Source organism: Carassius auratus, chromosome 7, assembly GCF_003368295.1.
Source record: "Carassius auratus strain Wakin chromosome 7, ASM336829v1, whole genome shotgun sequence".
NCBI lineage: Eukaryota > Metazoa > Chordata > Actinopteri > Cypriniformes > Cyprinidae > Carassius > Carassius auratus.
The window spans coordinates 12,216,089-12,243,712 of NC_039249.1; the positions used below are offsets into that span (position 1 = coordinate 12,216,089).

Sequence of the window (27,624 nt, forward strand, 5' to 3'; positions counted from 1 at the left end):
AATAGGCCTATTGGCTCATAGGTTTTTTGTAAAGAAAAAAAATAAATAAATTCACAGCACCCCCTGTTCAAAATTACTTCCCGCGGCCCTGATCACAAGCCTCCAGGTTTTCATCCAAAATATCTTAAATTGTGTTTCAAAGATGAATGAAGCTTTTACGGATTTGGAATGACATGTGGGTAAGTGATTAATAACAAAATGTTCATTTTGGGGTGGAGTGTCTGTAACGGAGGCCAGCGGGTAGGTGCTGTGCTGTAAACCTCACACAGATGTCAGTGGCTGCAGTCATTTTAGCTTCCTTGCTAGTGCATCTGCCTCCCGTGCTGGAGTCCTGGGTTCGAGGCCCACTCGGAGCAAGGACAAGGTGTGGCGTTGAGGACCCAGGATAGAGGGGTTACATTTCCCTTTAAGCCCTGTTTTGTTCCTGAATTGGCTGTCTGCTATTGATTTGGATTTGTGTTGCTAAATGTTGGATTTACTCCTGGTTTCATGATTAAATAACTTGTTGACTCTGTTCCTTCATTGTGCATTTCCCTCTTAGCCAGCTCACGTAACATATACAGTATGTGTGTGTGTGTATATATATATATATATAGTACAGTGGGGTTCTCCTTTATAGAAATAAGCAGCATCAACTATCTGCTACACTTCACTTCTGTGTCTTTTGTGTTCTTCAGAAGAAAGAGCAGGTTTTCTCACATGATGGTGAGAAAATAATGACAGAACTTTCATTTCAGATGAAGTATTCCTTCAAAAAGCAGAGAAAGAGGCAACATATTTCCTCTCTTCCTCTCAGTATTTCCATCTGTCCATAGAGCTGAATCCTCTTACTCGACTTATCACTGGATTTACCAGTTCCTGCTGAACTGCATTTGAAAGAGCAACATCTGCCAGCAAGATGTCAAAAAGATCTTTTGTGTGCAACTGTGCAAACAATGTTCTCATCATTCATTTTCCTATTTCCCTGAACAGTTGATGCTATATTAATCATTAGTCATAAGCCTTAGGAGCTCTCTCCTGGTAAAATAAAGATGTTGTCGTCTTTCTCAGTCGATTATAGCTGATTATACCTCATCGTGTTCGGAGCAGGTGCAGAAAATAGGGTGTGACGGTGTCACTTCACATCGGATTTGATTTTTGTTTGTCTCGGCCCGTCTGGAAGACACATGTCCCTTAGGAAATGAACAAATTTATAGGACACTTCTACAATTAAGTGTACAAATTACTGCCAAAGTCACCAGAGTCTGTGGGGGACATGTGTGGTGTTGTTATCAGTCTCATCTAATGGCAAACATCTGCTCGTGTAGAAGCACCCCCACGGGAGAACAAGTGACAATGTCAGGAGGAGAGGAAAGACAGAGATAATGCTCTGCATCACTTGTCTTGGCTGGGACGTCCCTGTTTCTCCTCCTCCCTCGTTAGATTGTGCCGGAGCAGTGGCACTGTTGATTCAATCAGCCTCTTTGTGAGCTGGTGCTCAGTAATCACGGCACGCAAATCAACTCTCAGCACCAAACAGAGTCAAAGTGTGAGACATGCCGAAGAAAACTAGCTTCCTGTTTCCCATTAAACGCTAGATTTTATAGACATGTCAGTCAAACTCACACCTCGTCTTTTATCACTCATTGATGTAGCTTTATTAAAATTAATAGATGACCCTGCTAGTTGATTGCGTGTGTGTATGTGTTGTCATTTGTCTTTATAAGATCACTGAAGTTGAGGTTCTCACATTAGACACAATGTTAATCATATATTTCATCAACAAAATGTTAAACGTTCTTTAGCAGGTGAGGACAGATTCTGTGTGTGTCATGATGTTCTTATTCATCTCTTTGTTTTTCTCTTCTAGTTTTGTGCCTGAGACATCCACTTCACCCCACAACAATCGGTAAGTGTCTCTTAAAATGAGAATGCTCTCTGCACAAACAGCAATCACACCAGATGGATCAGAAGATCTCCCTTGTTTTGTGTGTCATAATCAGGCCTAGACTGTTTTTTTTTTTGTTTTTTTTTTGTAGCTTTTCCTGCACTGATTTTGATAAGAAAAGCACATATTGCATTCATTTATATATGTATACGCATAGATACCATCAAAAGTTTGGGGTAGTTTTTTTTTTTCATCAAAGCTGGATTTGTTTTGGTTAAAAAAATCCAGTAAAAACATTGCTACTGTGAAATATTTTTTATCTAATTTATTCCTGTGATGATAAAGCTGAATTTTCAGCAGGCATTACTCAAGTCTTAACTGTCAAAAGTGACAGTTAAGAAACTCTCACTTTTGATCAATTTAATGTGTCCTTTTTTCAGTGTCATTCAAAAATTAATAGTTGAACAGCAGTATAAATCGAATGCAAATTTCTATAGGTGAAATTTAAAACCAGTTTTTATCTGTCTGTCAATCTTCATACAAGACTTGACAGTCCTCACTTTCCTGGTTATAAAATACACTTGTTGAAATTACATGAATTTTTAATTCTACTTCCATAAATTTCAGTTGCAATTCAGCGTTCAGTTTGCTAATTCAATTCAAACTGAGCTGCTGAATTGGAATGTAAAAAAATATTCTCAGTTCAGTTCTGAATGATGTGCAACCCTGGGTAACACTGTTGTCTGGTTTTAACAGCTTTCTGTATTCATGACAAAAGTGTGATTTAACAGTGACATGCCTGGCCTTGTGCCAAATAATAAGGTGTGTGAATGCAATAAGAGCTGTGGGGGAAGGGCGGCACATGCTAATCTACGCTCAGGCTCCGTGTTGGTGGTGGGGCTGGTGGAGGAGTGCGGTATCATGGGAAATGTCTTTGAAGATGTTATGAGGTGGAGGAAGGATCACAGAGCGGCACGGCTGCCCAAACACTTCACTCTTCAGTATGTATCCGCATTACTTTCACAAAAATTTTATAAGGATATGTCTAGGGGAAATATGTTCTTTTAGCATTGTTGTATTTTTGAATGGACTGTTTGAGCGGTGCAAGAAAAGGGCAGGGATGGAGACCTGTAGCGGTTTACTGGAGGCAGCCTAGCTAGGGCGGGGTCAGACCGTCTTCTGTTGTCTATCAACACGGATACCAACTGACTTTTCTTCCTAATCTTGATTTCTAAGCAAAGAAAAATCAGTCGTGTTGGATGGAAGGGGGAGGGTCGCAGAGACATGCATTTTTTTTTTTGTTGATTAAGTCACCAATTTATTTAGATATTGTTGAAGTTAAGGAAAAATTTTTGAACAGACTATGATATTATTTATTGATGCGTTTAGTATAAACATATTCAGAATTGTTGTTGTCACATAACTGATTCTGATTGTATTTGTGCCATGTAATTATTGATCTAGTTTTGTAAAATGATGTATGCCTGTTTAGAGCAAAAACAGAAAAACGTGTTGATTATGGTTCCACCATGTCATGCTATTTGAAGTCTCACAAATGTGAAGTTCTTGTAATAGGGAATGACTGAAAAATTAATCGGTAAGGGAGTTGATTGTGAACAGTAGCAGTTGTGAACTTTGATTCAAACCATTTGCGACTGCTCTGTGAATCTTTTAGACTGACTCATTAAAATGAGCCATCTCATAAGAGTCATTTTTGGAGTTGGACATCACAGAAACACTGGTGTGCACTTGGATGATTTGCTGATATTTTTAGATGTATTATTGCTCGAATTTGTTTTGTGCCCATCACTTCTCATGAGGGGCACATCACAGGCCAAAATCAAAGTATGTTTCTTTATTTCTCTGAAATTTGCCCTGAAATGTTATTGGTTCTTGTTGATTGTGAATTAGCAGAACACTGATTCTGTTGCTCTCCGCTGTGTTTCTCTGGCCTTGTGCTTTGTTCAGAGCACAGCACAGCATCAGTAGGTGGGGAAATGTAGCATTTGATGAAATGTGTTGCTGCCCTTGGTCGTACAAATCAAGCAATAATGGAAGCATTTGCATACAGATGGAGACAAAAATGCAAAACGTGCTGGTGTTTCCTGCTGTGCTGCCTCGTGCCCTTTCTAGCATATTTTTTTGATGGATGGAAACTGGAAATGGAGGCATGCAGACTACCCTCCTCCAAAGACTTTCATTGAGAAACTGACAATACTGTAACACTGCTTCAGTGTTATATGATTGTTTTAGCCTTCAGTTTGGGAAGGGAAAATGTCTAATGAAGTGGTTTTATGTACTGAAGTTCTTTTTTTATTTTCTTGACTAGGTTGTGGTTCTCAGGTGTGTCTTGTTTAATGATGTACTGCATTCAAGCTCTCCTGGGAAGTTATGAGTTTGGAAATAATAATAATGACGTGATGATGTGCATTCAACTGATTTCGGTTGGAATACATTTTGCTCGGGATGGACAATTTCAGGTTTTACTCTCGCTTTTTCACTCGGAGGCAAAGACAGGAAGCTTTTTTAGCGCTTTTGCAAAATAATGCAGAGGAAATTATGTGCCCCTTGTATTTTCAATTGTCAATGTTGTTTAGTATTTTCTGGCAAGCTTTCTTGCTATTCTTCAACACCATGGTTACTGTTTTAAGTCAGACAAGCTTCACAGTACAGTACATCCCATTGGAATGAACTGGAAATTTCTGTGATCTGTGTGATTTTCTGAAAAATCTCATAAAGTGGTAAAATATGATTATATATCATATTCTTATCATATCTTATGTGGGCTGGGAAAAATGTATACATTGCAAATAACGTTATGCACCATTTTTCTATAAAGAAATATTAAATTACAGTAACCTGATGGAAAACTGGCGATTTTGACTTTTCAACTTCTAAACATTTATTTAAAGATTTTGAAAAGAAAAATACTGTTCTTCTCTGGATACCTTAAAGGGTAACTAAACCCTAAACCAACTTTTTTTATTTAATGATCTGTAAGAATGGGGCTTTATTAGTGATGTTCATTGATTCGAGTAACTTTCTTTACATTTGAGTATAAAGTGTTTTAATTTTCAATATATGGTGTAAAAACGCCTGAGTGCTGCCCTCTGGAGCTGGAGTGTGCAAACTGCATTTTACGCGGGATTGCTTCTCCAACGCAATGGAGGTGGAAATGGGCTTCTCCACACAGCCCGCGCTGAAAAGCGGCACAGTGCCTTACTAAGCGACTCTGATAGCAGCTGTCCATTAATCTGTCACTGCGGGTCTCAGGTTCACGCCCCACCCGCTCAGCCTCACCCTCGGTTCGTCCCCTCTATCTCCGCTGTGCTCTGCCCAGCATTTCTCAAATATTGCCATTGGGTGGAGTCAGGCTCTGACCAGGGGTTTAGTAACACTTCAAAAGACCAGTGACCCAGCAACAACATTTTAGTCCATTTTGGATAATTTTCATAAAATTGCATTTTAAATTTGTCCTAACACACAGATCCTGCGTTGCTTTTCCAATAGAAGTCTGAAAAAATGGTGCATGGTAACAGTAGCTAAGGTCGGTCTGAGTTTAAAGAAAGTATTGATTTTCCCATTGGAAATTGTGGCTTCAGGTGATGTGTGCTCATATCGTAAATACAGTCCTTCCAGTATGACTGAATGCACCAATTGGTTTTCTTGATCTGTTGCCTTCAGTCATTGCTTTTTGTCTTGTTATTGCATTAACCCTTGTGTATTTATCCTTCATGTTTTACTTGTCCTTTGTCAGGTCTTTTCCTATTTAGGCTGCGTGTTTGGTTAGATAATGCTTAAATGATCCTTTGTAAATAATACAACTGCTTTTAGATCCTCTAACTCTTGCCGGTGTGAGTAAACATTACACCTGAATGTTCTGCTGTTGTTATTAGATAACATTATATTAACCTAATAAATGAAATGAAAACATCTTCCTATCCTTATGAAACATCTGTTCAACATGTCCTATTATAACTGGTGCAAACTGGTTGTGACTGAAACATCCTCAAGGGGGATTTTGCTTGGACAGACACATTTTTCCTCTCTCTTTTCAGTTTCTTTGCAGTGTGTTGTGTGACTGGGTTCGGGCAAGCTCATGATTGATCAAGTGCAAAAGAGGATTAGCGGATGCAGAGAGAAGGGATTCAATTCCAACTGCGCTCGCTTCGCTTATGGCAGTTAGCCGTCCTGCCGAATGCAATGAAAGAGTGAGACAGTGTTGTGATTCACCCTCAGATCTAAACCGAGGCTCATAATCTTCTTCAGATAGTTTCAATCCATCAGCATCAAACTGACAGAGCACTCAGGAGGGCAGCAGCCATGTTGGACCCCAACAAACACCAGCCTGCTGTTTAAAATGATGGGGTTGACTGTTTTATTTTCTTGCGCTTAGACCAGTGATGATATGAGTTCTCATAAAAAAGTCTTTAAAAGGCCAAGAAAGGATGTTAAAAAGGCAGATCTGGCTATTTAATGAACAGGAGCCATGAAAAGCCTCAGTGTAAACTGATGATACGCTCCCCGCAGTGATGATAGGCCCTTAATCCATTGCATTTGGTGCAGAGCAGTCAGTCTGAATGTGGAGAGAACAGCAAGTTTCTATCGCTTTCGCCTTCACACATACTTTCAGAGGCATACAGAATCAATTCACAGGCTGTAGGATGGCTTATTACTGATGCCTTAAAGAGAGACATACCCGCAGTTGCCTGCTTGATTTGTCATTTTGTTATAGTTAAAGATAATGTACCTTTAAACAGTATCCTTAGATGCTGGATGTTTCGGTGTTGCTACGCTTGAACTAACCAGATGATCTCTCTGTGTACTGGATTTAGATGCTATTCGTGTTGTGATCAAGTGCAATTTGTATGCAGGTGTGTGTTTACAAGTATATACAGTATGTGTTCTGGCAGACTGTCATATTCTTTTTGATATTTTGTTTTGTTAGTCATCAAGGCCGTTTGGTTTCATTCTGAACATAAATGTTGCTCCAAATGAATCCAGTCCATCGAGTGTACTTGAGGAAACAAAATCTAAATAATTAGATTTTTTGCTACGAAATGTAATTTTTCGCCTCTATCAAACTGGTTGATGCCAAATCCTCCCAAAATATGATTATTCCTTCCTAAAGTACAACATTTTTGTGTAAAGACATGATGTTTCCTGAGTTTAAATGAATGGCTTTTATATTTTCACTGAACTATTGAAAATGATTAAAATATAAATTAGATATTAAGCTGATTTTCTGGTTATTATTGATAATGTTAGATATATAATAATGTTCACTATCACTTGTATATATTTTTTAATAATGATAGGTTCTTATTACAAATTGTGAAACAGTAAATCCTTGGGTCAACAAGTTAATTTGAGTGTGGGAATTTTTTTTCAAATTACATGAAAAGTATTTAAAACAATTCAGCTGACTGAGTTTTTAGATACAGCTCTGTAGACCCATTGTTCTGCAATCAAAAACTTCAGAGTCACTTGTAAATGACACAAAGGTGTGTTGAATCAAGATGGAATGGAACTAAACTTTGGAGGACAGTGAGTCTTCATGGAGCAGTTTTGAAGACCTCTGAAGACTGCTCTCAGTATCCTATTACAGCTTTAGTCTCAAAACTTAGACAGAAAGCTGCTGAGGCACTTTGTGATGTCAGCCTGTCATGGTAATCCAAAACCTAAAGGATGATGGGTGAAACAGCCTGCTTAAATAGATCAGAGAACAGTGCTTCTTCTGTGAGAACTCCTTTTACAAAAGTCTCTGTCTATGCAGATCACACTATATGTTAAAAAGCACCTTGTAGCATGTCTTATTGTTTTTTTGTAAGCTGTAAGACACTGTTACACCATTTGAAGACTGAAGATTCATGGTCGCCCTATTTATTTGGCTCTGACCTGCTTTTCCCCAAAGACTGATATGACTCTAGCTAGTCTGATCTGCTTTTCAACCCTAAGGCATTCTGAGCTTTAAAATAATCAATTATACTGAAAGCAGAACCAATCTTAAAATATGTACTCTTTTCATCTTTAACCTGCCAGAGTTCAGTCCGAAAGAGAGGCAACCTGGAAGCACAGTGCTGCCAATCTGACCCATCATCGTTTGCGGATATGATATCTCCTCGCACTGTTACATCTGAAAATGTGTACCTGATATGAACCTTTAAATTACTTTCAGTGCTGGAACCTAATATAGCCAGATTGATTCTGTCATATGAAATAACTTGACATGAAGCTAATTCTTATGATATCTGGCAAAACCATGCATAAATCGGTCCAACAAGAAAATTAGAGGCAGTTTAGTAATAAAACCGCTAATTTTTGGATGAAAAGTGATTGTCTAAAACATGTTTGACATGTATTTTATTAAATTCTAAGGAATTTCCAACACACTGAAGACGGCTTATTTTTTGACCTTCATATGCTGTTTAAGAGTAAAAGAGCTTAAATGTAATTCAGTTATTTTTTTAAGCCAAACTACACTGAATTATTTTATACTTACAGATAATGTGGGCAGAAGGTGGCATGCAACACAGAGTGTGCTGAAAACACCGTCTTAAAATAGCTCTGAATCATGCATTATTCGTACAGCGCGCACAAGGCCTGTCAGACTGTGTATTGCATGTTTATGTGTGCTCTCACACCCTCAGTTCTTCAACAGACCCTCGGTTTCTGAACTAATTTCTTGGCTATAGTGTTTGTTTTTGAACTGACTTATGTTGCTGTGGTGTCCCAGCGGTGAGAAATATGAGGAGGAACACTCTGTTCCTCTGTGCTTTGGTACTCGCTGTTCCGCTGGGCGATGGATATGGATAGTGTGCCGATGGTAGCGTTTGCACCAGGTGATTTTGGCCCTCTTGTTTGTATCCTTTCTCTCTTTTTTTGTCCTGCAGTGTTCTCTGGGACTGGTCAAACCTCCACAACCTCTGAGAACAGAACAGGGTTTTTTATACAGCCACATGGCACATTACTGTATGGTAATAATAAATAAATGCTGAAGATACTTCTGCATTTTAGTGCAGGAAAAATAAGATGCATAGTAATTAACTTGTTAAGTCATGATGCAAGTAAAACTGTATCTGGATCCAAGCTCCTACATGTTTTAAATGATCATTATTTACTGTGTATCACACATTTAAGTTAAGCATTTTAAAAACAAACTGTGGCCATAGGCTTAGAGTGTCCTGGCAGTTTTATGTTAGTATCACAGGGATTAGAGTTTTTGTTAATATTAACAAACAAGCTCAAATAAAAACAGAATGACTCCGCTTATCTCTACTTAATCCTCAGATGTGTAGCTCTCCTAGAAATAACTTGGAAGACATGTGCACAAATCTGCCTACACACTCTGTGCTCCCAGTGCACCCTGGAAGATGAGCGTAATGTCTTTGTGTCATTTGCAGCCTCATGAATATTTAATGAGCCGAGGCTGTCAGTGGGTGGAGCTTTTCCATGTTTGTCTGCCTCAGCGCTGCATTATCTCTGAGTTGAACCTTCCCGGTATTGACCATTTCTTCATCAGCCTTCATATATCAACCACCTCATCACCCTGGGCATCGACCGATTCCCCAACCCTGTCAACTTTTAATCAACTTCCTTTCCGCAAATGAAAAGTTAATTTGTCGTTACTGGGAAAAAACTCATACAAATCTTTCATGGATGTGTTTTATCTGAAGGCAGTTCCACAAAAGGTGATTTGGTTGGTATGATCTCTATTTCTTAACATCACTTTATAACAAAGAAATATTGGTCATAATTGACCCACAAATACCCATGCTGTGGTGGTTGCTGGTCAGTAAGAATGCAATAGGCTGTTTGTGTTATAAAATGTGCATTTTGGGCAATTTGTTACTGCTTGGTAAGTATATTCATCAAATAATCATCCATAACTGCTGATGTATTAAAGATGCTGCCATAATGAGGGCGCACTGTAATGTTAACCTGCCTTAGAAATCTGTATTCAGCAGCAAGCACAGGTGCCATAATGACTCATACATCATATGTCTAGCAAAGGTCATGGCCATCATTTATTTGAGGGCATGTGGAGTACACCATGGGAATGTTATTGGGTGGGATTGATTGATTCACCCAGGGAAAGCAGTCCAACTTTACATGAAATTTTTAAGTAAAGCTGGATGGTTTCTCTTAGCAAGTTCTGCTTCTCATTATTTCAGCGCATCTACTTATTCTCTTAGACTTTTAGTTTTATTGCAGTCTTATTGTGTTCTGTATCCAAGTGCTTTACCAATGCTACAACTAATGTTTGGGGCTCATAAGAGAAAGATTCATAAATGCTAAATATAGATTGTTGCATCCAAAATGGGTTTCATGTCATAAAGCTGCTGCTAATAGAGATATATGCATGATTTTGTGCTTTCGCTTGTGTTTTGATTGCATGAACGCAGCAAATAAGGAGTATTAGGGAAGAGCAAATAAAATGGATCAGATTGCCCATGGATTGGAAGGTAAAATTGGTGGTCTTGATTTGCTGTTTCACAAACTAGCTTCATTTTTGCATTTCCGCTCCTCTCCCATCCTCTCTGGCTACTTCCACTTCTGCCTCTTCTTGTTGTCAACCCCGTCTCTCTCCTTTTCTCTCTGGAGGCACTAAAGGGTCTGCTCCCAGCTGCCACAGCCCAGATGGCTGACAGGAGGCAAGCCGTCTACCGCAATGGTGGCTTTGTCTTGTGTGCTGGTTTGAATGTGGTGCGAGTGAGGAAGAGAATTAAAATATATTTTTGTATGTACATAATATATACATAATATGGGATGGAATTTGTCTCAAAATGATTAATAGATGCACGCAAAAATATCAATTTTAAAAAATCGATTTTATACATGTATTTTACGAACCACAAACAAATGCCTTTCAGTTTGATTCAGGATTAAATGTTTGTGCAGCAATTTGTACATATACAGACATGTTTGTGAATAAAAATGTTCTGTTCTGCATTAATATATCATTAATTGCTCATGCAAAAAGGAATCCATGCGTATTGGATCGAGTGACACGCGTGCATTAATTGACGTCTAGTTCGAGTCGATCTGGTTCGGTTCATTTGGATTTTGAGACTTCATTTTCGCAGTTTTCAGTATTTCACGTCCCACACACACACACACACACAACTACTAACGAACAAGGCCCAGTGCAATTCATGAACGGGTACACGATTTGAAAAATTTCTGAATGTGCATCACTACACTGAAACAAATGCTTTTCAATCGGTGTCTGCAGAGTTAAGAATTACATGAATGTACAGCATTTTGTTCAAATAGAGACATATACAATTGTTATAGTTTGTATTAAATTATCATAATTTGTGCATGTAGGGATTGAAATGTGCATTTGTGGATCATGCGACGTGTTTGCATTCATCTACATCTCTTCCGAGTCTATTTTGTTTGATTCATTTGTATTTTGTGACTTTTCGTTTTCATTTCCTTTGACGCTGAGAAACAACACAATGAACTGCATAATTAGGAATTAGGGATCATGATCGGCCGATCGTTAATGCGCATCTAGTCAGTAAAGCCAGTTCTCTAATCAGCAGTAAATTTCATCAGGTGCGTGATTTTCACATAGCTCTACTCCACTTTGAGTTCTCCCTTGTCCTGTTCCCTGTTCAATGGTGAGAGAACTGAAAAACGATGCAGTGACTTTCAAATAATATGCATTTCGCTCCAAGCAAAACTCACATACTCTGTAATGCTGTGAACACAGGCAAACAGAGTGATACAAACAGTGAAACATCCCAGTTCACTGACTGACTCACTCACATACTCAAGCAGCACTACCATTCCCTGCCAACATGGCCTTCCACTCTTTTCCTCTTTTCATTTGCTCTCGGATTCTCTATTCACATCATATTGGAGGCCATCTGTGGCCTCCCCCTGTGCTTTGCTCGAGGGCATGGCACTGAAGGTAGTGCGGACGGCGCTGGACCAGCCGGTATTGTTGCTCGCTGGTCAGTTTTACTGATAAGTGACTGAGCCAGACCCTCAGCAGGTGTTCAAAGAGAGAAACACACAACTCAATATCCAATGTTTCCCATACCATCTGTGAGCTGTGCTGCTTGTCTGCGTTATGGGGAAGAGAACGTGTGTCTATGTGTTTATGTGAGCTGAAACACTACTGTCAAATCTTCTTGCCTTGTGGATGTTGTGAGTGGTTCGTAGGCTGTTGCCAATGCGTTCTGAGGGTTTTTAGAATGACTCTGTATAGCTTTAAGGAGTTCTGGGTGGTTGGTGGATTATGATCCACTCCTCACACCAAGTGCTAAGTCTGGATTGTGTGGGCAGGTGTTCACTTTGCATGCTAGAAATAGGAAGATGTTATAATGGAAACAGAAAGAATTCACTTACAACCATGTAAACATGTTTACCCAGAGTCTCTCTGCAGTATGGGTAATAAGTGGATGGACAATTTAATATGGTTCTGTCTATGTTGTATACAACACATCTTTATATTCAAATGCATTCTTCAGTTCTGCATAATTTTCTCCCTCCTGTGTGAACTTGACACAGTGTTAAGTGTTTGCCATGTAAGCAGCTGTTATGTGCTCTGCACCGCAGCTCCTGCTGAGCTAAAAGGTTCACCTGAAAACTAAAATGCTGTCATAATTTTCTGATCCTCATGTCGCTCCAAACCTGTATGACTTTCTTTCTCCGGCTGAACAGAAAAGATGATACTTTCAAACTCAGAAGGGTCTGAACAACATTGGACCCCACTGACTCATTGTGTTGGGTGGGGGAAAATACTTTTTTTGAACAACATCCACAGAAGAAAAAAAGTCATACAGGTTTGGAACAACAGGAGGGTGAGTAAATGTTATTTAGGCGAGCTATCCCTTTTACACAAAACATTACAATGAAATTAAGTTTTTCTAGTTTTGAATGTAAAGTAGAAAGAATAGAAAGTACATACAGGTGTGTAAGGCAGCAACAGCTCACATAATCACGATAGAAAGAGATTTTCTGTCTTTTATTAGGGGTGCGGTTATCTTAGCTATATCATTTGGAAGACAATGTAAAAGTATGAAGGCTGAATGAGCTGCCTGGGTCTGTCATGTAATGAGGCTTCTGCCTGGATGTTTAATTAATCTGAGTAGTCTGATTTTCTTTCTCAGGATCTCTCTTACTTTCTTCTCAGATCAGAGAATTGCTTTTAAGTACATTTCTTTTTAAATTCTTGAACATAATTATCATTATTAATTAGTTTATTAGGGTTAGACATTTTTTTTTTTTTATGAATTTCTTCAACAGTTTATGTTGTAACTGCTTTTATGCAGTTGTCTGAATTTTCATCAAGTTGGTGTGACTTCTTGGTGTGAACATTTAAACAGTTATTGCTGCCAGCACCAGCAGGCATGTGTAAGGACAATTACTAGCAGGTGCTTTGCTTGTGGGCTTTCAGAGAGGACAGATACAGAGGGAGCAAGAGAGAGGGCACGAAAGTGAGTGTGGTTTAGCTCAACCCATTCACACAGCTGTTTCATTAACACATTCCCCTTGGGGGGCTTAATTATAACACGCTAACCCATTTCCACCTGAATCTTCCTTAAACATGTTCTCCCTGTTCATGCATGTATTATTATGTTTTTACTTTTATTTAGAATAATAGAAGAAGACTGAAATCACATTATGTTCATAATTCTGAACTATTTTTAGTGTAACTAAGTCCCCATTAACTAGGAAATACATTTAAAAAAATTTATAATCAGACTAACCCATTTCAGTTTGAATCATTTTTCTATTGATGCATATTCTCTTTTTGAAGATTTTTTGCCATTTATTCATAATAATAGAATATTGAAATGCTTGTTATTTTCTAATTCTGAGCTATTAAATTGTTAATTTACCTTTAATTACTAATGCATATACAGCTTTCTGACCCTTCATAGACAGCAATACAACTGACACTTTCTAGGCCCAGAAAAAAAGTAAGGAAATTGTTAAATAGTGCATGTGACATCACAATACAACCTTAATATTTTTTTGTGCAAAAAAAAGAAAGACTTTATGCAACAATTTCTTCTCTTATGTGTCAGTATTCGATGTGTGTTCACCAGAGTAACTGTTAGGGTTGCTGGGAGAAAAAGGGACCCAAGAGCAGATTCGCAGTTTGCCAAAATTTATTGAACAAAAACAGGCAATAGGAATTAACCACTTAAGACATAACACAACAGAAGTCCTGATGATCAAACCAGTGTCCTGACAAGACCCCCCGCCCCAGGAATGCCACCAGGCTTTCCAGGGTGAGGGGCAGATCGATGGTAATCCTCAATAAGAGAGCGGTCCAGAATGTCCCGAGTCGGGACCCAACATCTCTCCTCTGGACCGTACCCCTCCCAATCAACCAGGTACTGGTATCCCCTGCCCCGCCGCCTGGAATCAAGAATCCTCCTAACGGTAAAAGCGGGAGCACCCTCAACTATCAGGGGAGGAGGGGGTAGGGGTTTAGGGGAAGATGATGAAGAGAGAGAACGAATAAAAGGCTTGACACAAGACACGTGAAACACTGGATGCACTCGACGAAGAGGATGCGGAAGCCGAAGCCGAACCGCCACCGGACTGAGCACCTTAACTATGGGGTATGGCCCAATGAACCGCGGTGCCAACTTCTTGGAGGGCACCTTAAGAGGCAGGTTCTTGGTGGAGAGCCATACCTTTTGCCCACAGATGTATCTGGGTGCCTCAGCCCGACGACGATCCGCCAATCTCTTGGTGCGTTCCCTAGTTCTCAGAAGCGCTTCCCTGGCCCTCCTCCAGGTTCGCCGGCATCGACTGATAAATGCCTGAACTGAGGGAACCGCAGCTTCGGAACTCTGTGAAGGAAACAGAGGGGGTTGATATCCGAGACAGCAAAAGAAAGGAGACAATCCAGTAGACGACACCGGCAATGTATTGTGCGCATACTCAACCCACGTAAGCTGCTGGCACCAGGACGAGGGATTATGTGAAGCCAGACAACGAAGGGTCCTCCCAAGGTCCTGGTTCGCACGCTCGGTCTGGCCATTGGTCTGTGGGTGGAATCCTGACGACAGGCTAGTGGTAGCACCAATCTGTCGACAGAACTCCCTCCAGAAGTGGGAGACGAACTGGGGTCCCCGGTCAGAAACCACGTCCTCCGGAAGACCATGGATCCGAGCAGTCTCCCTGGCAGAAGGAAGTTTAGGGAGAGGGATAAAGTGAACCGCCTTAGAAAAGCGGTCCACTACAGTGAGAACAACCGTATTGCCACTGGACTCTGGTAAACCACACACAAAGTCCAGCGCAATATGAGACCAGGGGCGAGATGGGACAGGAAGAGGTTGGAGCAAACCAACGGGTACAGAACTAGAGGACTTGTTTTGGGCACAGACCGAGCAGGCGACCACAAAATCATGAACCTCCCCCCCCATGCCTGGCCACCAAAAACGCTGACGAATGGCAGCCAACGTTCTCCTCACTCCTGGGTGACAGACCAGTTTGGAGGCGTGACCCCACTCCAGAACCTCTGGCCGAACCAACTCCGGAACAAACAGCCGACCCACCGGGCCCCCCTCTGGCACCTCTGCCTCCGACTGAGCTAGCCTGACATGCTCCTCGATGCCCCAGGTGACGGACCCCACCACACAACCAGGTGAAATAATGGTGTCTGGTGGAGTTGCATCCTCCGGGGCAGTGAATTGACGGGAGAGCGCATCAGGCTTAACGTTTTTGGAGCCTGGTCGGTAAGACAGGGTAAAATTAAAGCAACCAAAGAAGAGTGCCCAGCGAGCCTGCCTGGAATTTAGTCGTTTGGCAGTTTGGATATATTCCAAGTTCCGGTGGTCGGTCCAGACCAGAAACGGCTCCGCCGAGCCCTCCATCCAGTGGCGCCACTCCCCCAAAGCTAGCCGTACAGCCAGCAACTCCCGGTTGCCGATGTCGTAGTTCCGTTCTGTGGGGGACAATCGGTGTGAAAAATAAGCGCAAGGATGTATTTTATTGTCAAGAGGGGATCGTTGAGATAAAACCGCTCCAACACCTACCTCTGACGCATCAACCTCCACAATAAACTGCCGGGAAGTGTCCGGAGTCATTAAAATAGGTGCGGATGAAAACCGCCTCTTAAGTTCATCAAAGGCTGCCTGAGCAGCTAAGGACCAGCAAAACGGTTTCTTTGTGGAGGTTAATGCTGTCAGAGGAGCCGCCACCTGGCCGAAATTACGGATAAACCGCCTGTAGAAATTAGCAAATCCAATAAAACTTTGCAGAGATTTACGGTTGCCAGGGGTGGGCCAGTCAGAGACGGCCTTTACCTTCGTAGGGTCCATGCAGATCCCCTCCACCGAGATGATGTGGCCCAAGAACGGAACTGACTGGTTGTGGAAGGAACACTTCTCCACCTTAGCAAACAGTTGGTTCTCTAGCAACCGCTGCAGCACTCGTCTGACGTGCTGAATGTGTACCTGGAGTGAACGAGAAAAAATTAGGATGTCATCCAGATACACAAAGACAAATTTGTTGATCATGTCTCTCAGCACGTCATTGACGAGCGCCTGGAAGACGGCTGGGGCATTAGTCAAACCGAAGGGAAGGACCCTGTACTCAAAATGCCCTGTGGGTGTATTAAAAGCCGTCTTCCATTCATCCCCCTCCCTGATCCGAACCAGATGATAGGCATTGCGAAGATCCAACTTCGTGAAGTACCTTGCCCCCTGCAGGATCTCAAAGGCTGATGACATCAAAGGTAGGGGATACCTATTCTTAATGGTGATGTCATTCAGCCCCCGATAATCAATGCAAGGACGCAAGGAACCATCCTTCTTCTTCACGAAGAAGAACCCCTCCCCCGCCGGAGAAGAGGAGGGACGAATAACACCGGCCGCCAGAGACTCAGACAGATACCTCTCCATGGCCGCCCTTTCAGGACCGGACAAGGAGAACAATCGCCCCCTAGGAGGAGAAGTGCCAGGGAGAAGATTGATGGCACAATCATAGGGACGGTGTGGAGGGAGAGATGCGGCCCGGGAATGACTGAAAACCGCCCGCAAATCATGGTAGACCTCAGGAACACTGGAGAGATCAATCGGCTCCTCCTGCAACACAGGAAAAGAAGAGACAGAAGACAAGGCAGACACAAGACAATGGGCATGACAATAGGGACTCCATGATAGGATGGTGCTTTCAGACCAATTAATGTGTGGATTGTGAGTGGTTAACCAGGAATGGCCTAAGACCACCGGAGTGAGGGGTGAGCGAGTGACAAAGAATACTATTTCCTCTCTATGATTACCAGATGTGATTAATTGTAATGGAACTGTGGCCTGAGAAATGGTGGTAAGTTTGCGACCATCTAAAGCATGAGCAGTAAGGACAGGAGAGAGAGATTGAAAAGAAATGCCCTTCTTCAAAGCCCAAGAAAAATCTATAAAATTCCCCTCAGCTCCTGAATCGATGAGAGCAGAGAGTTGATGAACTGCACCTTCATAAGTGACTGAGACAGGAATCATAGAGCGCGAACCAGTAGACGGGGTGGTGGAAGTAGCGCTCGCCAGTACCCCCTTGCTTACTAGCGAGCGTTGGCTTTTGCCGGACAGGAAGAAGCAAAATGTCCATGACGGCCACAGTAGAGGCATAATCCTTTGGAAAGACGTTTCTGTTTCTCCTCTGCAGATAACCGGTACCTGCCCAACTGCATAGGTTCCGGAGCAGATAAGGGAACGGGAGTATCGGACCCCGAAAAGGCAGACACAGGGTTTACAAAAGGCAAGAATGTAGAAGCCCGAGCTCTCCGACGAAGATCCCGTCGATTATCCAAACGGATAGCCAGGTCAACAAGTTCATCTAGATGTTCAGGAAGATCGTGAGCATACATCTCATCCCTTATCTCATCTTCCAGGCCTTCCGTGAACCTGACTGCCAGTGCTGCATCATTCCACTTACTGGACGCAGCCAGAGTGCGAAACTCGATAGCGAAGTCCGCCACCGAACGCCTCCCCTGATGAAGTGCTGCCAACAGCCGCGATGCCTCTTTACCGAGTGCTGAGCGGTCAAATATCTTGACAAATTCCGCTTTGAAGCTGGCGAACTCCATACAACATGCTGCCTTAGCAGCCCATACAGCAGTGGCCCATTCCCGAGCCCGACCGGCAAGAAGGGAGATGACAAATGCCACCTTGGCTGAATCTGAGGCATAAGTGAGGGGTTGCAGAGAGAAAATTACCTCACATTGGATAATAAATGATCGACATTCCGTAGGCTCACCGGAGTAATTGGGAGGATTGTTGATGCGTGGTTCAGGGGTGACTGAAGAACGTCCGGTGGCTGTTGACAGTAGGTTACGTTCAGTCTCCATCCGGCGAATGGTTTCAGTTAGCTCAGAGACTTGACTGGCTAAAGTGTCCATGGCATGATGAGCTGCCGCCAGCTTTCCCTGATGCTGTCCGAGCAGCACACCCTGCGCTTCCAAAGCTGAGCGAAACTGCGATTGATCTGCTGGATCCATCCTGGTCAGTGTGTACTGTTAGGGTTGCTGGGAGAAAAAGGGACCCAAGAGCAGATTCGCAGTTTGCCAAAATTTATTGAACAAAAACAGGCAATAGTCCAAAACAAAGACAGTAGTCCAAAACAAAGGCAATAATCCAAAACAAACGCTGACAATCAGCAACCAGGGAAGGAATCCAAAATTGGACTGTGTACGGGACTGGGTACACCAAAAAGACAAAAAACAAGATTAAATGAACAAACAGGGCATGACAACTAGGCACAACTTGAGCACAATAGTTTTAAGGACAGTAGTGAAACGGATGGTAGCCAAGACACACTGACAGAGAAGCACAGAAAGAGAGAAGCATAAGTATAGAAGAAAATCAATGTGAAATTGAGAGACAGGTGTGTGTGTGTGAGCTGGAACACTAATTAGGATGAGGTGCAGCTGTGAAGACAGAGTGAGTGGAATTAACCACTTAAGACATAACACAACAGAAGTCCTGATGATCAAACCAGTGTCCTGACAGTAACACAATACCTATGTTATTGTTTTCTCTGGAACACAAAAGAGGAACCATAAAAGAGGTCCATTTGATACATGATCTATTTCTCACTCTAAATGACCTGTTGGACTGTAGAAAACACACAGGTTTGGAACAACATGAGGATGAAAAATATTGTTAAGCGATCTATTCCTTTAAAACTCTAGAATATCAAGCAATGTCTTTCTCACACTGCACACTGTTGAAATGCATTTGGATCTTGTTTGACCCACCACCGTGATGCCCACCAGTTAGCAATTATTCAGGGCTATGAATGCTGGCGGTGCTCTCCAACAAAAGAGTGTTGCCGTGGTGATTTGGAGAGGGGGCTGGTCTGGTGGTCTGGCCTTGGAGGAGGTTTGGGGTACTGTTAGTCCAGGAAATAAGCACTCCCCTCCCTGCAGTGAGATCGGGAGACAGACGAACACTCACCTAGAATCTCAATGAGAGAACGGTGCTTTCTCCTCACAAGGAGAGTCAGAATACTGAAGCACAAAGCAAAACCCCAGAGTGCTGCTCTGCAGGGAGGAGTTTCCAATATCTCCTCTAATGTTTGTCTTCAAATTCATCACAGATTCAAGTTTCATTTATGAAAGATGAAGTACAAAGTCCAACAATATTCTACAGATAAAAAAGGAAGTAAACTCAATGTTACCTATAAATCATAACAACCATGATGTGTGCCTTTGGACATGACTGAACCCTCATGTCTTATAAAGGGCCAACAGATTAAAAGTACATGCTGGGTGAATTAAGTTTTAATAATGGTTGATGAACAGACAGGAGGAAGATACATTGTAAAGCTATCCTCTCAGTCAGGGTGTTATTATGATCTCTATATTCATGCATTTTGTGCACCAGTTCTCTTTCACTCAGCCTCTGAGAGAAGGAGGTGAAACGGAAATCTTGACTGACCAAACTTGCAGCTGAAAATGAGAAATGAAAGCATTTGGGAGTGGAGGACAAGGTGAGCTGTAATAAAGGTGATTCAGACAGTTCCAATGCATAAGGTTCACAAACGCTGCGCCTCGGTTTCCTACATGGAAGACTTTTATTCAGAATACCGTTAGCAAGCAGTGGGATTTCTGTCTATTCTCTTAAAAAGAGGAAGTTCCTCTATCAGTATGTTCACAGAGGGTCCTGCATGTCTTGCTTTTAACAGTTTTCTTTGTTCTAACCTTTGTGTTACACTATAATCTTTCACTTTTTCTTAGAAAAAGATGTGCTCTTATTAGGGCTGTTAAGCAATAAAATGTTTTACTCTAATTACTTACATTTTGTGGTGATTAATTAATCTAATTAATCACACATCAAATTTGGAGAAATTACTCTGAAAAGATAATTTAAAGTCATTGTTGTGTAAAGCATCAAAACAGGCATTACAAAAAGTAGGTTCAGCAAGAAATATTTTGTTTGATAAAATGTATTACATATACTCTTTTGGACCATGTGAGTAAATGATGACAGAATTGTCATTTTTGATTGGGTGAACTATAACTTTAATAATTTATTTTCTTTGTTTTATTATTATAATTTTTTAAATGAAATTATACTCTAAAATAATATTAATTTCTCACTACAAATTACATAAAAAGTGGAAAACAGTGATCAAGTAGAACTGTATTTTTGTGCCCCCTCCCCAAACCCTTTTTGTAAGGGTTGTGATGTCCACATGTTTTTGTTGAAGAAATTATAGAGGCTAGAATTTCTATTGCAAAAAGGTGGCCAAAAATAAAGATTAAGTGGATATTTGCATTAAATGTTTGGTCAATATTAAACAAGGATTTGATCATCCTGTTACAACAGCAATTAAGTGCCCTTTTCAGGCATTTGTAATAATAGCCTATGTAATGTACATACATAGTTTATTTTGTATTACATTATGTATTTTAACAGTGTTATTCAGTAAAACCATATGATTATTATTAATTATCTAATCATTATTGCCTCATAGTTTTTATATAATGCATTTTATGGCATTTTAAAGGTTGTTGTTCGCTTAGGTCTGTTTTATTACCACAAAAAATCTGAATTACTTCGTAAATTATTATTTGAAATGATTTAAAGTATCAAAGCTAGGGTTCATTTGTAGTTGCCAATGCTACAATGGTACTTTTTTTTTGTTTGTTTTTTTTGGCATCAGTGTGTTAGGGCATCAGATATGGTCATTGCAGTAAGGGGGAATGGCGCATCACGTGTACTTCGTCTGTATACTGTCTTTTTTTTGAGCAGCCCCCCTGGGAGCTGGTGGCCTATGCAAACTGCTTACTCTGCATATAGCGAGCAGCGGTACTGGCCCTGCCTCATTTTAGTCATCAATTGACTGTATGAAATGACAGATGATCCACGTAGGTCTGGCACGGGGCAAGTGCGTTAAATGCGTTAATAATTTTAACGCAATATTTTTCTCCATAATTATTTAATCTAATTAACGTGTTAAATTACCAACCCTGGTTGTTATATAAAACGATTAGATAAGTTCACCCTCATTACACTAATATCTTTCTCTGAGAAGTACTTGGACAACACCACTGGGGCTGGATTCACAAAAAGAAAAGACATTTCATAAGATAAATTCTAAAAGTTGTTAATATTCTTCAGTTGAGAAATTCTTAAGAAATTTTTATGAAGTTTATGAGTTCGTAAGAGCAGGCTTTGGTGCTATCTGATTATATGGGCATTTTCTGAAACAACCCAATACATTCTTTAAAAAGGTTACATTTGGGCATTTAAGACAAGTTGGAGGTTAACTTAAGGAGCTCATTTACAATTATTACCATTTATTATTTACCATAATCATATAACTTTCCCCGGGTATAGGGATTAGGAACACAAAAGCAGACAAAATGTAATTTATTTTGCTTTCTAACTGCTGTTGAATATATATATATATATATATATATATATATATATATATATATATATATATATATATATATATATATATATATATATATATATTTGGCTCATACAAAGTTTGAAAATCCCATACAGCGACATACATATGGAAATAAATGCTATTCTAATAGTACAGTTTTTTTGTTCATGTGATGGCACTGCATATGCCAAATAGTGTGGCTCTTCGACTCATTCCTTGAACAGACTCTTCAGAAATGAAGTGTAGCATGAATTTATTCGGCGCAAGTCTAATTTTTCTGGCTGACTTTCTTTCACATCTTTAATGGCTAAGCCACGCTTGATAAAGCAAGTCATTAAAAGCCATAAGCATCCCATTGGCTAACTAGAGAACTAAAAGAGTAAAGAGGATTAGGCCTCACTGATGCTGGATTCACTGCTGTTTATGTTCAGCTTTCTTGAGGAGATGCTCACAAACACATTTCGTTGCATTTCTTAATCTTTTCTCAATGATAAGCGGTTAATGTGTGTGCTTTGTATACAGCAGATAGCTAGAGAGATGTGTTAAACTGTGATGTTTAAACAATGACCGTGTTTTATAGATAAGGAACAACTGTTGTTGTGTCTTAAAGACAGCAGTGAAGGAAACAGAAACAGGGAGTGTTGCATAGCCTCACATCTCTTCATCGTAAGGATGGCAAGGAGAAATTCAATTCTCTCATCTCCTCGCTCATTTCCGTTAAGTGAAAGAGTGGAGACATTTGTCAAGGAAACAAGAAAAGTGTCCCACTGTGAGTTAAAGCTGTAGCTCATTTCAGAAATAAATAAGCCTGTTTACAGGAGGCAGCAAACCACTATGGCTGTGCCAGGCATCACTCCTCCGTTCTCACGCTGGAATACACCGCCGGAAGTGAAGCGCCTGCAAAATGCCAAGACTTGCAGGAGGAACTGGAGGATCTCACCTCTGAGTTTCAAATGGACTCTTTCACAGTCTGTCCTATGCTCACCAATGTGTAGCTTCTGTCCTTATTCCTTTTTTTAATGGTGTGAATAGACAGCTGCAAAGAAAGTGAAACCATAGTGTCTGTGTCAGATAAATGCTGGTCTTTTGAACTTTCTAATTAGTATAGAATCCTAAAAAATGTATTATGGTTTCCACAAAAATATTAGACACAAATAGCAATAGGAAATGGGAGTAATAGCTGCTGAAAATTCAGCTTTACCATTACAGAGATGTAAAATATATAAATATTTTCCTTTATATAAAAGAATTCCAGACATAAAATAACATTTCATATATAGATTTATATAGAGAGATTTATATAGGTATAATATTCCATATATAGAGATATTTTATATATATATATATATATATATATATATGTACATCTGTGCTTCTCCAAAATAAGGCAGTTAAAGCTGGAAAGTCAAGCAATAGAAAAAAATAATAATAATAAAAAATGGAAACTTCAAAACTTGAAAAATATGTATGGTGAGAGAACTAATGAGTTGCTTACAATACTGAGCAGGATTATTAAAAATGCAGCATAATAAATGGGCATAAGTGTCTTTAATATGTCAAAGGTAAACCTCTTTTTTTAAATATATATGATCAGGATGCATATTACATACTACACATTATATACTGTATATTCTCTACGATGTAAAACATAGCACAAACTATGCAACAATAAACATTTTGGACAGTAGTATGACCTCTTGAAAAATCATCCCAAAAACAAAGACGCCTATTTTGTATTTTTTTATTACATTTTGATTACACCTGTCTTAACCAAATTGGGGACAATTAGGTGATCATGTCTCCCATTCTGAGTGCACACCAGACACTTTCCTCAGTACCAAAGCATAGCTGTAACTCTCTCCGCTTACTTAAACACCTTAGTCCATTAAATTCAATTCTGTAGCTCACACTGCCAAGGACAAGAACAGATTAATGTTGGTCTGTGTTTGCCCCTTTGGACTTCACCCAGAGTTCCCTCTGCTTCTATGATTTCAGTAATGAGGACCCCTGAAGTAACCTTCTCATCTACACTGTCATTAGCCAAGAAATCCAGCAAATCACGTTCTAGAATTACCAGAGCACCTTTGTTTTTACCATTGTGTTGCATCATCAGGGTTATTTCAAATGCTTCAGAAAACAAGTTAAAGTCATTGTTAATGCGTCTCCAACAGGGATATTCCATGCAAAATAAGATAAAATGCAAATGGTTTATTTATTGGAACTCTTATCACATATCTGTCTTGTTACACAATCATATATGTCCAGCTGTGAAACCCAATTTTCACATTGCCAGTGTGTCAGCTGAATCCACGCAATTATCCTCCAGAGTGTGTAAGTCAGTACAGCAGCACATAAACCAGACTAACAGTCACATTACCTCAAGTTAAAGCTGGAGATGTTTGGGAAGTCTCCAGGAAATAATTAGCACAGTGTGTAGGCTTGTTTAGCCCCCTCCTGTTTTGTAACCAAATGTATCTGGTCTTTACTGCTGCTCATTGAAAATGGAACAGAATGTTGCTAGTCTGCAAATCTTGCAAATTTGGCTGTTTTGCTTGGCACAAATCCCTTATTTGAGTCTAGGTTCCATGCATTTTGAGGCACTGCTCAATGTTTAAAAGCCTATTTATGACACTGTATAACCATTATGAAACTAATGAAAATTGGTGGTAAAACATTAGAAGGATTCACTTAATATGGATTCTTAAAAACATTAATTCTGGGAGGAACTCTGCAGTGTAACTCAAACTTTTGACTGGTATTTTGAGCATGAAAGAATGCTTGTGCTGTAAGGCTTTTTCCCCTACAGAAAATGCATGGCTTCGGTGGCTGTTAAATTGAAATCATGCATCATACTGATGCAGCATAGTAGGTCACTAGCTTCCGGGAAAACCAATAAATGAATGCATCTTCCCAAAACATCTCAGACAAGCAATCTTCACATATTGATTCTAGACTTTCTGTAGTTATTTCAAGGTTTTAATCATTGTAATGCCTAATGAAACCGTGTTTGGGTCATGTGATGCAATTTAGTGCAAGGCACACCAGGACTGTTTGTCACAATCTCAGAAAATGCAAGATTCTGAATAAAACGTCTGATTGCATAGCTTGTTTTCTCTAGCAGTGGATTTATATTTGTAACAGTGTTTTCAGTTTTTAAAGTAAAAAGTGAATTCTGTGAATTCTGTCCCCCCGAGTTCAAAGTAAAATTCCAGCATCTTCATATTGTTATATTAGCTTTTAGGTACACAACTACAATGGAGCGCATTAAAGCAGTGTTCAGCTATATAATACAGGTAGACTTTTACTGAAAGGATGAACTGTGGGATGAGATCTATTCGTTGAGTCTAACCAGTGGTCTATGTGAAGAGCATTCAAAATGCTATAGAGAGCAGAAAATACAGTGGGAAAAAGGATTTGAGTATACTGCATACTGCACAGTATGTATAAATATTACAAATGTAATATTTATGCAATAGTCTTGACCTCATTATGCCATTCTATTTGGTATATATTTTTGCATTTTAGTCTTTTTAAGTTTACTCCATGTGTTTGCACATCTCTTGTAATTTTTGCATGGGACTAAAATGCATTTTACAGCCATTTGTTATGTCTGATTTAATCGGAGGTTGTAAAGTTCTCTGCAGGAGTCCACAGCAGTTTTATACCAATTTTCAATTAAAAAGTTCCGTGGCCAATTAACAAAAATGTTCTGTGTTTTTGTTCCCATGCTAAATGAAGCCTGAGCCATGAACTGCCAAGTGTGTGGTATCAACACACACACAAATCTTTGTAATATACTGTATATTATTTAGTAAAATCATTTATTGTTAATCTGTTTTTTATATAATTAATCTCAATGGGGCTGTTTTGGACCTCACTGACTTTCAAAAACATTATTTTCTGTTCCACAGAAGAAAAAAAGCCACACAAGCATGAGTAAATGATGACAGAATTTTGGGTTGAGCTATGTTTTTCAGCAACTGTCTCAGCTATTTTATTTAGTAACATTTTTAGTTCAGGGATTTAAAGTGCCTTTATTATGGATTTTTGAAAAGGACCTTTTCATGCAGTGTGTGACACAGCTCTAAGTGAATGAAAACATCCTGCAAAGTATTAAATCTGAAAGTGCACCCTATACAAAGTTATTGTCTCTCAGAAGAAAGAGTCGACTCTGAATCATTAAAAATGAGTCGTTTTTAAATTGAATCCCAAGATGTTTCATGTTGACGTCAATGAAAATGCGTTGGTCTGAATGAAAATGCAAATTGATTCTTTGCCACTAGGTGTTACTTTTGGAGCGGTTACATTGCAGTTTCCTACTGTACACAAAGCAACACAGCGCTCACAAACACTGGTTTATCAGGCATTACAGGCATGATGACATGAAATTGAGACCATTAGGACCAATCACTGCAGACTCTCGTCATGCAAAGGAAGAAGTTTGGAAAAATAAATCATTAAGCAAATTGTTTGGGAGTCATTGAGAAAGTAAGGTAAAAATAAATGCATATTGTAAGACAATGAAAGCGTTTTTTGACCTTGCATGCATGTCAACTTGTTGTTGGGGACTCCCAAAACCAAAATATGAACCTTTCATTACCCATAATAAGGGCACTTTAAAATAGTTTTTGGATTTATATTTAAAAACCAAATAAGCTTACAGTTTGGTTGAGTTCATTTTAATATATTGTCTGCTGTGCTGCTTTAATGCCCTTATGTTTCATATTAAAAATGATGTGCATAAATGAATGGAATCCCGATTGTCCTGGGTAGACGAGATTGATTTCTTGTGCATCTTTCTTGACAGTCTGGTCATTGGCATGGTAATGTATTCAGCTTCAGTAAATGGAAATTATACTGTATGTACGTTATGTGTGTGCAATAAATTCGGTTAACAACGCTCTAGACATTATTCCTGGGTGTGGTTTACGACTGAACAATGAGGTGAAAGGTCAAGGGTGCCTTTGGGAGACTGTTGCCTTTAGTTACCAGAGCGTCGGTTGGGATTGACTGACAGAGGTTTTTCATAAAACACTATATGCTCATCAATAACAGGTGAAGAGAAAACAGTGAGTTCTTAAAAAAAAGTAAAATTATCAGTCGGATAGGGTTTAACTAAGATGATGAGTTTAATAAGGGTAAAATATGCTATAGTGTGTGAAGGCACCAAAAAAATCAAGGCTTCCTTAAAAGCTGCAGTATTTGTGTAGACACATAAAGGTTCTATGAGTCTAGTGTCATGTAGTGTCACACACACAAGCTCAGAGCACTGTAAGATTGGAGGAGCAGAAGCACAAAGATAATTAGTTGTTGTAATGGCTGGTGATGGAAGGCGTAATTAAAGGCAGGGAGAAAGGATGAACAAAAGGGAAAGCAGCAATACAAGTCTCTCCGTAAGCTGTTGTTGCAGGCATCTGATGGAGACAGCAACATGGCATTGTGTTCGTGTGTGTGTCTGTAAGAGGGCGAACAAGATTTACACCAACACTATTACACGTTTGATTTGAGTTTTACATTCTGTGTGTGATTATGCAGCCTCTGTACAGCCGCTTTCGTCATGATTTATCTCTGAACACTGACATCTAATTGCTTTTTTATGTTAGTAAAATTTGGCTTGCCTACTCTTCCAAGCTTCAGACAGAAAACTTCGACCATTCTTTCTGTCATGCTCACGTCTTTTCAAACTGTAATTTAGGAAGGTGAGATTTATCCCAGCATTTCCGTGGGTCCTAAGATCTCTTATGTTTAAGAGTCAGTGGAAATAGATTTTTCTACAAAAGACATTACATTTATTGATACTATGTTCAGTACTTGATAATAAGGGTTTTCTCTTCGGCTGACCGACTTGGGTTTATTTATTTTTTCTTCATTTTTACTGCCAA

At 39.9% G+C, this 27,624-nt stretch overlaps 1 protein-coding gene across 7 annotated transcripts in view; it reads left to right on the forward strand.

Moving 5' to 3' along the window:
- The window catches only part of apba2b (amyloid beta (A4) precursor protein-binding, family A, member 2b), an 81,956-nt gene that overhangs the window by 26,263 nt on the left and 28,069 nt on the right, over positions 1-27,624 (forward strand). For 5 of the 7 annotated variants that reach the window (XM_026267352.1, XM_026267356.1, XM_026267357.1 and 2 more), the window contains exon 2: positions 1,850-1,888. The exons of 1 other annotated variant lie outside the window; for it this stretch is intronic. The gene's annotated coding sequence lies outside the window, so the exon portion shown is untranslated. Of the gene's footprint in view, positions 1-1,849; positions 1,889-2,776; positions 2,869-27,624 lie in introns of those variants that run through there. One more of the 7 variants, XM_026267353.1, reaches the window with a different exon arrangement.